Source organism: Gossypium hirsutum, chromosome A06, assembly GCF_007990345.1.
Source record: "Gossypium hirsutum isolate 1008001.06 chromosome A06, Gossypium_hirsutum_v2.1, whole genome shotgun sequence".
In the NCBI taxonomy this organism is placed as follows: domain Eukaryota; kingdom Viridiplantae; phylum Streptophyta; class Magnoliopsida; order Malvales; family Malvaceae; genus Gossypium; species Gossypium hirsutum.
In genome coordinates this window covers 14,032,185-14,044,186 of record NC_053429.1, presented here as the reverse complement: position 1 = coordinate 14,044,186, position 12,002 = coordinate 14,032,185, and the positions used below count along the sequence as shown (strand labels likewise).

Sequence of the window (12,002 nt, the reverse complement as noted above, 5' to 3'; positions counted from 1 at the left end):
ATTTGGGTGGTTCCTCCAACCTGCATTATAAGTATTACTATATGGGTTATTTTGAGATCTAAAGTTATTGTTACCCATATAGTTGACTTGTTCTTCTTCAGTTGTAAGATTGAAGGATTGGTATTCTGTATGTACACCTCCGCCACTTGAGTCACACCTCATTACTGGATGTACCTGCTTAAAACCAAGTAAATTCTTAATCTTTTTATTAAGAAGTTCTACCTGATTAAAGAGCATGGTGACTGAATCGATGTTATAAACGCCGACTATTTTCGTTGGCTTTGTCCTCATAACTTGCCACTGATAGTTATTCAGTGACATCTCCTATATAAATTCATAGGCATCTTCCGGTGTTTTATTGTTGATGGTTCTACCAGCAGCTGCGTCAATCATTTGTCTTGTCGAGGGATTCACACCATTGTAGAACGTTTGAGCTTGCAGCCATAGAGGTAACCCATGGTGAGGGCATCTTCTTAGTAAATCCTTGTATCTCTCCAATGCATCGTAAAGTGTTTCTAAGTCCATCTGCACAAACGAATAGATATCATTACGTAACTTAGCCATTTTAGCCGGCGAAAAATATTTTAATAGGAATTTTTCGGTCATCTGTTCCTAAGTAGTGATAGACCCTCGTGGTAACGAGTTCAACCACTGTTTAGCTTTATTTTTCAATGAAAAAGGGAATAACCAAAGGCAAATGACATCATCAGAAATGCAATTAATTTTGAAAGTGTCGCAAAATTCAAGAAAATTCGCCAAGTGCGTGTTGGGATCCTTATCCTGCAAACCATCAAACTGAACAAACTGCTGTATCATCTGAAATGTGTTAGGTTTTAGTTCGAAATTATTTGCAGCAATAGTAGGTCTAACTATACTAGACTCAGTTCCTGTTAAAGAATGTTTAGCATAGTCATACATAGTACGTGGAGCAGGATTTTGATTAGTTGCAATTGCAGGAGGCAGCTAATCGCCTGGGTTTTCGGCCATCTCTTCAGTTGGGGGTTAAGTATCGTCTTCTCGCTCGTTCTCCGTGTATCGTAAACTACGCCTTATTTCTCTTTGATTTCTATGAACTGTGCGATCGATTTCTTCATCAAAAAGTAATGGTCCTGACGGGTTTCTTCTAGTCATTGTAACACCCCTTACCCCTACCTGAGGCCGGGATAAGGTACGAGGCATTACCAGACAAATATACAAATATTAAACTAAAATACGGGCCATAAAATTTCATTCATATTTCAAACCGTTCATTCACTTACACATAGTCCCATATTCGAGTCTACGAAGCCTAAAACATACTTTAGAAAGGGTTCGGGACTAAATCGAGAACTTACAAAAATGTTGGAAATTTCATGCTTTAAGGCTCCACACGCCCGTGTCCTAAAGTCGTGTTCCATACACGGCTGAGACACATGGTCGTGTCTCTTCCTGTGTGGAATATACCTAGGCTATTTTCCAAGCTTTGGTCAGCCTTAATCTCTTACACACTTATACAAAATCAAAAGCATATAACATGGTATTCATTTATGATTAAATATTCTCAATTAAACCACAAACATAGCATTTTTATATCATCATACATGTGTCTCTCATACTCATTTTACCTTGTTTATTATAGTACCACTTATACATTTATACCAAGATTATCATCTTACCAAATATCTTCAGCTTAATCATCAAACATTCATATTTAAAACTAGAACATATCTTTATAAAATACCATAATTCAGATGCGCAAATAACATGTTTTCCTAAAACATTTTAATTCAACTCCATACCATGCAAGCATTACATTGAGACTAGTCATATATATATACATGTCATGATACATATCATTCTCTTTCTGTTTTCTTATAAACACATATCATTGATTTCATTACATCAATATTTCATATACCATAGTTTCCATGTATTCCACATATATTTTTTGTCCTCCTCCTCCTCTCCATTCCACATCCTTAATGTATATAGCATTCTTGTAAGTACGATTTCACAATTTACTAATAAATGCTCACATCAAACTATCTACACGAGTCATAGTCACTTACCTATTTATAACTCTAGCTACAGAACTCCAAATTCAGATCCATAAATTTCCTCTGAAGCTACACTCTCATATCTTTCCACCATAAAATTTTCATAATTTTTGGTTTATCCAATTAGTACAGTTTATTCATTAAAATTTCCCCTGTTCCATATTCTGACAGTTCTGACCTCTCTTCACTAAAAATTAATTATCTCACAGTATAGAACTCAGATAATGCTCTTGTTGATTTATCTTGAAAATAGACTCATTAGGAATTTTAAAAATATAAGTTTAAGCCTCTAATTAGTTTATCCAAATTTTTGTGATTTTCCAAAGTCAAAACAGGGGATCACGTAATCATTCTGAACCAGTCACACAAAAACACAAATATCTCAAAGTATAGAACCCCTTTTCTTTCTCTATTTCTTTTATATGAAAATAGACTCACTAAACATTAATTTGATATCTCATTCAGTCTCTGATTCAATTTCTAATATTTTTTTTGATTTTTAAAGATCACGTCACTGCTACTGTCCAAAACAGTTTTATTGCTAATTCACTCTTTCACACATTCTTTGTATTAACTTCATTTTAACATACATATCACAAATCATTTTCACCACATTTCATACATCACAAGTATAGGCCCATGATCACAAGGTCGCCATAAAATCATCCTCATGTATAACTTACTTGTTTATAACCTTACCACATCCTGGTCACATAATGAACACATCATTCACATAACCAAGTTCCTGCACTTATTCATCACAAAACTCACAAAGCAATACATAGAGTCTTCCGTTGAACACTTCGGATCAATCCTCGATACTTGGTGGTTTCAGCACATAGCTCCACCCATCATATAGTTCAGCTCTCTTGTACACATGGTGAACACTCAGTACCACCCATGTGACCTAGCCAATTTATCTCGTAGCTCTCTTGTCTACATGGTGTCATTCACTTGGAACCACGCATGCAACCTAGCTACATATATCCCGTAGCTCTCTTGTCTACATAGTGTGCACATACTATCACCCATGCGACCTAGCTACATCATAATGTCTTGTAGCTCTCTTGTACACATGATGTGCACTCAGCACCATACATGTGACCTAGCTACATACTAACTGTATCATCCAATCTTTCCGAAGGTTCAACCGGGATTTCTCTCTCTTTTCCAACAATTTCACCAATCAAGTAATTATCCACAAACATATTTCCAATATTATTATAAAATATCATAATACAAGTAATATTGATGTATTACTTACATATAAACTTACATCTCATTTAATATCAAGGCAATAACATTAAATTACACATTGCCTTATTAAAAATCATATGAACTTACAAGTTCCCATAATATCCATAATCATAGAAATCACATTTATGTATGATAATTCAATGCACTTCATGTACCATAGACATATTTTTAAATCAGTTCATAAACTTGGCACCATAATCATTTAATTTACCATAATTCAATTAATTCACTACATTTAACTTTCAAATATAAATTACAGCATTATTGTTGTATTATTATCATACCAACTTACATAACACCTCAAAAATTATAATAAATATATCAATTTTACATTGAAACATGCATAAATTAATGCTTATTATACATTTGAACTTATCTCGATACTAAAACGATCATTTTACCAACTTTCCCAATTTTCGATTTTTCTCTCATCCTAGGTTCAAATCTCTTTTTTCGAGATCTAAAACATCATATTTTACTTATTTAATTAATGTACTGTTCAAAACAGTCCTTAACTCAAACTTTTGAAAAATTACAATTTTGCCCCTAAACTTTTGCATATTTACACTTTTACCCCTAGGCTCGGAAATTAAACTTCATCCCCTATTCTTATGTTTTATGACATGCTGATCACTTTTCCCTTCTATGGCAACATCAAATTCTCAGTCTAACATATACTTATGACTATTAGGTATTTTTACCAATTAATCCCTTTTACTCGTTTTCACTCAAAATCGAGTACCACAAGTTGTCTAACATAATTTAAATCCTCATATTGTATCATAAAACAACAAAATAAACACATTTCACCTATGGGTATTTTTCCAAATATGAACCCTAGCTTAAATTATTACTGGAATAAGCTTAATCAAATTACCGGGATCCCAAAAACGTAAAGAACTTGAAAAACGAGGTTAGAACGAACTTACTATTGAGCTTGGAAAGCTAGAAAACTCTAGCCATGGTTTCCCCCATGCTAATTTCGGCCTCCATGAAAAAGATGAGTCAATTTTGGCTTTATTTTCCCTTTTTATTTCTTTTAATTACCAAATGACCAAAATGCCCTTCCTTACTAAACTTTCAAAAATTCCATCCATGTCTAATTTTTGTCCATCACTTAGAAATTGGTCAAATTTCTATTTGAGACCTCCTAATTAATATTTCAAAGCAATTTCATACTAGAAACTTCTAGAATACAAGTTTTGCAACTTATTCAATTTAGTCCCTAACTTCAAATTGAGCACTTTATGCATAGAATTTCTTCTCGAAATTTTCACACAATCATGCAATCATATCATAGACCTCAAAATAATCATAAAATAATTATTTCTCTCTTGGATTTTGTGGTCCCGAAACCTCTGTTCCAACTAGACCCAATTTTGGGCTATTACAGTCATAAACTATAAAAACTTGTCAAGAGAAAGAATTAGTAAATTAATAAATAATAATAATAATTAAATTAAATTAAATTGAAAGAAAAATAAATGGCTAAAGTAATAAAAATTTAGTGTTCCTAATATTTCAGATCCCCGAAAACGACACAAAAAACTTGATCGCGTGATTCGTAACAAGTAATAAATATTTAAAATGAAGATCAAACCTAGACTAACTATTATCACGACGAAAAGGCAAGCGCACCTATCGAACAATAGTATAGTAATGGCATGACCGGGATATCGTACCCAAGGGAACCAAAAGTACTAGTAATAACTATCTTTTTATTATCTAGCCTAAGAATAAAAGTGTTTGTTTATTAAACTAATTATCTAAACTAATTAACTAATTTAATTAAAGCAAAGAGAAAATTTGGAAAAAGACTTGAAGAAAAGCAATTGATAAATACGACATCCAAGGAGGAATCCACCTAGATTTCACTTGTTATCTGACTCTGAATCGGACGATTTATTCACTTGACTTGATCTGTGAGATTCCCTAACCTATGTTATTATCCCTTTCGAGACTAATAACGTCTAACCCTTAGTTGAATTAATCAAAATTTCTTTCTTAATTAAAACCCCTAGGGAAGTAGTAAATCACTCTATAGACTCCTATATTAGGTTCCACCCTAATCCGGAAAAATCTCGCAACCCTATTTCTAGGCGTTTGATCAACTCCACTTAATTATGCCAAATATACTCTTAGGTAGGGTCTATTCCTCCTCAGCATAAGCACATAAAATCATGAATTAATACCCGGAATATTAACTCAAGCATTAAAAACACATAACTAAGAACAAATCAAGTATTTATCATACAGTTCAGATAATAATAACAAGATCCATCATAGGTTTTATCCCCCTTAGGTATCTAAGGGGTTTAGTTCATAATAAAATAAGAGTACATCTCAAAATTATAGAAATAACAAAACATGAAGAAAACTCTAAAACCCCTGAAGGAATTCTGAAAGAGATCTTCAGTCTTGGAGTAGCTCAGCTTTTGGGATGGATCGTCTGGCTTTCTTCAAGTAATTCTTAGCGTGTGGTTCTGTATTCCAGAAAAGTTCTGGAAGAGGCCCCCTTATTAGGTCACACTTAGGGTGTTTATATAGGCTTTGGATTAGCTTTATTCCTCCCTAAGTATCCTTTTCCGTGTAAAATACCACTCTTTGAAAAAGGGACATGCCCGTGTGCCACGGCCGTGTGACGTGATTGCCTGGCCGTGTTCGATCCGTTAAATTATACACGTCGTGTGAGTCAATGGCCAGGCCGTGTGAATCGTGAGAGCCTTGGTCGACACCTTCGAAGGACACAAGCGTGTGAGCAGCCCGTATGGCAAGGCTTAGGCCGTGTGATCTTCTCGATTTGGTCTGTTTTGTACCTTTTTAGCTCGTTTTTGGCTCCTTTTGACTCTTGGTGCTCTTCTGAGTACAAAACATGAAATAACCGGATTAAGAGCACCAAAATCCACAAATTTAGTAGTAAACATCCATAAATATGCTAAGTATTTGGGGTAAAACTATGTATAATTTGGCATTTATCAACCTGCATTATAAGTGTTACTATATGGGTTATTTTGGGATCTAGAGTTACAGTTACCCATATATTGGACTTGTTCCTCCTCGATGCTAGGGTTGAAGGGTTGATACTCTGTACATGCTCCTCCTCCATTCGAATCGCACCTTATCACTGGATGTACCTGAGTAGAGCCACACAAATCGTCAAATTTTTTTATTTAAGAGTTCTACTTGGTTAGATAGCATAGTAACTGCGTCTAGGTTGAAAACACTGGCTGCTTTCGTCGACTTTGTTCTCATCACTTGCCACTGATAGTTATTCAGTGACATCTCCTCAATAAATTCGTAAGCCACCTCAGGTGTCTTATTAATGATAGCTCCTCCAGTGGCTATATCAATCATCTGCCGGGTCGAAGGATTCAGGCCATTATGGAACGTTTGAACCTGTAGCCAAAGCAGTAACCCATGGTGAGGGCATCTTCGTAAAAGGTCCTTATATCTCTCCCATGCATCGTAGAGTGTTTTTAAATCCATCTACACAAAAGAAGAGTTATCATTATGTAATTTGGTTGTTTTAGCCGGTGGAAAATATTTTAATAAAAAATTTTCGGTCATTTGTTCCCACGTAGTGATTGACCCTCGTGGTAACGAGTTCAACCATTGTTTAGCCTTATTTCTTAACAAAAAGGGAAACAATCAAAGACGTATGGCATCATCAGAAACGCCATTGATTTTAAATGTACCGCAAAATTCTAGGATATTTGCCAAGTGAGCGTTGGGATCCTCGTCCTCCAAACCATCAAACTGAACAAACTGTTGTATCATTTGAATTGTGTTAGGTTTCAGTTCAAAATTATTTGCAGCAATAGCAGGTCTAACTATACTTGACTCAGTTCCTGTTAAATTAGGTTTAGCATAATCATACATAGTGCGCGGAGCAGGATTTTGATTAACAGCAATTGTAGGGGGTAGCGAATTTTCTTGGTTTTCAGCCATCTCCTCGGTTGGGGTTTGAATATCGTCTTCTTGCTTATTCTCCATGTACCTTAAGCTTCACCTTATTTATTTTGTTTCTGCGAACTGTGCGATCGATCTCATTGTCAAAAAGTAATGGTCCTGACGGGTTTCTTCTAGTCATAAACTATAAAAAATTTGCCTGAAGAAAATAAATGAAGAATTAGAAAAAAAAAATTTAAATTGTAATAAAAGCAAAATCGCTAAAGTAATAAAAATTGAGTGTTCCTAATATTTTAGTTCCCTGGCAACGACAAAGACAAGTGTACCTATCGAACAATAGTATAGCTTTAGCAAGATCGGATTGTCGAACCCAAAGGAACTAAAAGTACTAGTAATGACTGTCTTTTTATTATCTAGCCTAAGAATAATGGGGTTTGTTTTAACTAACTAATTAACTAAACTAGGAATTCACAGAAAATAGAATTGGGGAATTACTTTTGGAAAACTCGATTGATTGAGACAATACCTAAAGAAAAAAATCCACCTAGACTTCACTGGTTATTTGACTCTAAATCAGGCGATTTATTCATTTGACTTGATCAGTAGAAATCCCTAACTTATATTATTATACCTCTCGAGACTAACAACATCTAACCCTAGGTTGAATAATTGAAATCTCTTTCAAATTAACTCCCTAGGGTTGCATTAACTCGATCTATGGATCTCCTTATTAGGTTTCACCCTAATCCGGAAAAATCTTGTCACCCTATCTCTAGGCGCGCAACCAACTCTGTTTAATTGACAAATGTACTCTTAGACAGGGTTTATTCCTCCTCTGAATAAAAGCTTAACTTGAATCAATATCCTAGAATATCAAAACAAAAATTAAGAACACATAATTAAGAACAAGTCAAATATTTATCATACAATCCAGATAATAATAACAAGATCTGTCTTAGGTTTCATTCCCCTTAGGTAATTAGGGGTTTTAGTTCATAACTAAAAAGGTAAACACCTCAGAAGAATAATGAATATGAAACATAAAGAAAAACCCAAAACTCCTGAAGGGAAACTGAGGGGAGATCTTCAGTCTTGATGATGAATCCAGCTTCTGAGATGGATCAATCGGCTTTCCTTGAACAGTTCCCTGCTTCCCTCTCTGTGTGCCCCTTTTTCCTCCTCCTCTAGGGTGTATTTATAGGCCATTGTCAAGCCTGTTAAATAGGCACGGGCGTGTGGTCCACCCGTGTGAGTCATGCTTCAATTCTGCCAAATTGACACGGCCATGTGGTCTGCCCGTGTGAGGAGGTCTAGGCCGTGTTGATTACGTACGCTGGCCCATTTTCTCTATTTTTGGCTCGTTTCTCGTTCCTTTCGCTCTCCTATGCTCGCCTAAGTATAAAACAATTGTATTAAGGCATTAGGAGCATCGAATTCACCAATTTTAAGGAAAAATCATCCATAAAATGTGCTAAGCATGTGATAGAAATATGTAGAAATTACGGTTTATCAAGAACGAAGTCGACACTCAGTTAGCTAACACAAACCGGTACCCGAAGCAGAACCAATTTCATCACTCATTTACTATAGCCAAATTTTTGACCAAATGAACTCATCAGATTCAGTTAGCCTTCAACACACAAAACACCTCCCCAATATTTCGATACAACCGAAACAATAAGTGCCAGAGTTCAAACCCAGCACGACTCTCCTCCAAATTCAAACTTGCTCGATTTTCTCCTTAATTTCCTCCCATCTATCACCTTAGATTCGGCTAACAAGAACCCCTTTCAAATCTGTTCAAACTCTTGGTGTTTCAGTCAAACACAAATTCCTCCCACTGCCACCAGTAAAATAATCTCCATTTGCATAAGCAGGGATTCGAACCTCAAACCAGTAGCACACTTCACACGCCACTATCCACTAGACCAACAGGCATATTCTGTCATGTTTTTACCAAAATAAACTTATAACCCTACTGACCTAAGATAAAGGTTTAATCCTTAAAAGTAAAATTTTTGTGGAAGCCAAGGCTTGAACCTATAACTTCCCAGACATTTCCTGAGCACACAACCACTGAGCCAGACATACTTTCATGTCACAAACACACAGAAAAAAATTTATCAGGGATTTGGGGTTTGGGGCGTTACAATTTTACCCTCCTTAAAAAAAATTTAGCCTTAAAATTTACTTGTCAGAATTGGTGAGGGTATTGTTAACGCATCGCCTCCTCAGGTTCCTACGTAGCCTCCTCAGAAATGTGGTTCCGCCATAGAACTTTCACTAATGGGATTTATTTCCTTCTCAAGACTTTCACATCTCGATCCAAAATTTGGACTGGCTTCTCCTCAAAAGTAAGATATGGTCTAACTTCAATCTCCTCAACCAGTACAACATGTGTAGAATTAGAGTGGTAGTGTCTCAGCACAGAGACGTGGAACACATCATGAATCCATTCTAATTTCGGAGGTAGCTCTCACTGGTAGGCAACTGGTCCTACCATCTCAGTATGCAGTAAGGCCTTATAAACCATGGGCTCAAGTTCTCCTTATGCCAAAATCTCAGTACCTTCTTCCATGGCAAGACCTTGAGAAAGACAAAATCTCCCACAGAATACTCAATTTCCTTACGTTTCAGATCCACATATGACTTCTGTCTGTCTGATGCTGCCTTCAATTGATCCCGAATTAATCTAACTTTATCCTCGATATCAGATACTAGCCAAGGGCCTAGAACACGCTGCTCACCCAACTCAGTCCAACATGAAGGAGTGCAACAGCTACGACCATATAGTGTTTCATAAGGTGCCATCTGTATGCTAGACTGGTAGTTATTGTTGTAAGCAAACTCTGCTAGCGGCAAGTAGTCCTCCCAACTGCCTCAGAAGTCAATCACACAACTCCTTAACATGTCTTCCAATATCTAAATCACCCTCTTTGACTGACCATCTATTTGAGGATGGAACACAGTACTGAAGTCCAACCGTGTACCCAAAGCTTCATGTAACTTCTTCCAGAATCGAGACGTGAAGCGAGGATCTCTGTCAGATATTATGGAAATTGGTATCCCATGCAAGCTCACTATCTCGGATACATACAACTTAGCCAGTTTCTGTAACAAATAGTCAATGCGAACCGGTATGAAATGGGAAGATTTGGTCAACTAATCCACGATGACCCGTAACGAATACTTCTTAGTAGATGTTAAGGGTAGCCCTCTCACAAAGTCCATAGTTACTCTTTCCCACTTCCACAATGGAATCTTAACTGGCTGCAGCAACCCAGAAGGCAACTAATGTTTCGCTTTAAGTTGCTGGCAAGTTAGACATTTCCTCACAAAGTCGGTAACCTCACACTTAAGACCCGGCCACCAATATATCTCACGAAGATCTCTGTACATCTTATTTCCACCTAGGTGCATAGCATAGAGGCTACTATGTGCCTCTCGCAGTATAGACTACCTCAAATCAGTATCCTTAGGTACACAAATTCTACCCCAGAAATAGAGTACCCCTTCACTGTTCAGCCCAAAATACACAGTATTACCATATTCGACCTGACAGAATCGAAGACCCAATGACTCATACTCCAACTGTCTATTCTTAATCTATTCAATCCACAATGGTTTCACTTGGACATCTAACAATAAACTACCATTGTCAAAAAAACTAATGCAAGCAAACATCGCCCTCAGATCAATCATGGCTCTACGGCTCAATGCGTCAGCCACCACATTAGCTTTCCCAGGATGATATTCGATCGTACAGTCATAATCCTTAAGTATCTCAATCCATCTATGCTGCCTAAGATTTAACTCTTTCTGAGTGAGGAGATACTTGAGGCTTTTGTGATCCGTGTAGATGATACACTTCTCACTGTACAGGTAATGCCTTCAGATTTTCACTGTAAATACCACCCTAGCTAACTCCAAGTCATGGGTCAAATATTTCGTCTCATGAGTCTTAAGCTGTCGAAACACATACGCTACCACTTTACCCTCTTGCATCAACACACATCCCAAACTGATATGTGATGCATCGCTGTACAAAATGATCTCCTTCCCAAACTCTGGCTATATTAAGACAGGGCCCTCAGTCAGTACTTTCTTAAGCTTCTCAAAGCTCTCTTACTGTGCATCAATCTAGTTAAAATGGCACACCCTTACGTAGCAGCTTAGTTAAGGGCGCAACAATTAGTGGAAACCCCTCTACAAAGTGTCTATAATACCCCACGAATTCTAAGAAACTGTGAATCTCAGATATTGCTTTAGGCGGTTTCTAGTCCAACACTGCCTCAACGTTTCGATGATGAACCCTAATGTAACACCCCGAACCCGAGACCGACACCGGAGTCGAACACGAGGTGTTAACAGACTTTAAACCCTTTATAAAAATATTTCTCAGACACTGCCAATCTGCATACTAGTCGCTTTAAAAATCATATCTTGAGTTTCACAACTCGAAAATCAGTTTCGTGATTTTTCCCTGAAACTAGACTCATATGCCCATCTACATATTTTTTTCTAGAATTTTTGGTGGGGCCAATTAGTACAGTTTATTAGTCAAAGTCTCCCATGTTACAGGGATCGACTACACTGACCTTTGCGCATTACGACCTGGATATCTCCCTACACAGAGCTTCAATGCTGATGCCGTTTGTTTCTATAGAAACTAGACTCAGAGAGGAATCTATCCATATATGATATGACTCCTAATTATCTCTGGTTAATTTATAATGAATTTCCAAAGTCGGAATAGGGAATCCAGAAACCGTTCTGGCCCTGTCCCACGAGAACCTGAAT

General features: G+C 36.8%; 2 non-coding genes across 2 annotated transcripts; both read left to right on the top strand.

Moving 5' to 3' along the window:
* The first annotated feature begins 451 nt into the window (after positions 1–451).
* On the top strand, positions 452–558 carry LOC121231207 (small nucleolar RNA R71). The gene has a single exon (XR_005929273.1). It is a non-coding gene; the product is annotated as a small nucleolar RNA R71 (small nucleolar RNA).
* Positions 559–6,705: 6,147 nt separating this feature from the next.
* LOC121231257 (small nucleolar RNA R71) lies at positions 6,706–6,811 on the top strand. Its single transcript, XR_005929321.1, has one exon. It is a non-coding gene; the product is annotated as a small nucleolar RNA R71 (small nucleolar RNA).
* The last annotated feature ends 5,191 nt before the right edge of the window (positions 6,812–12,002 follow it).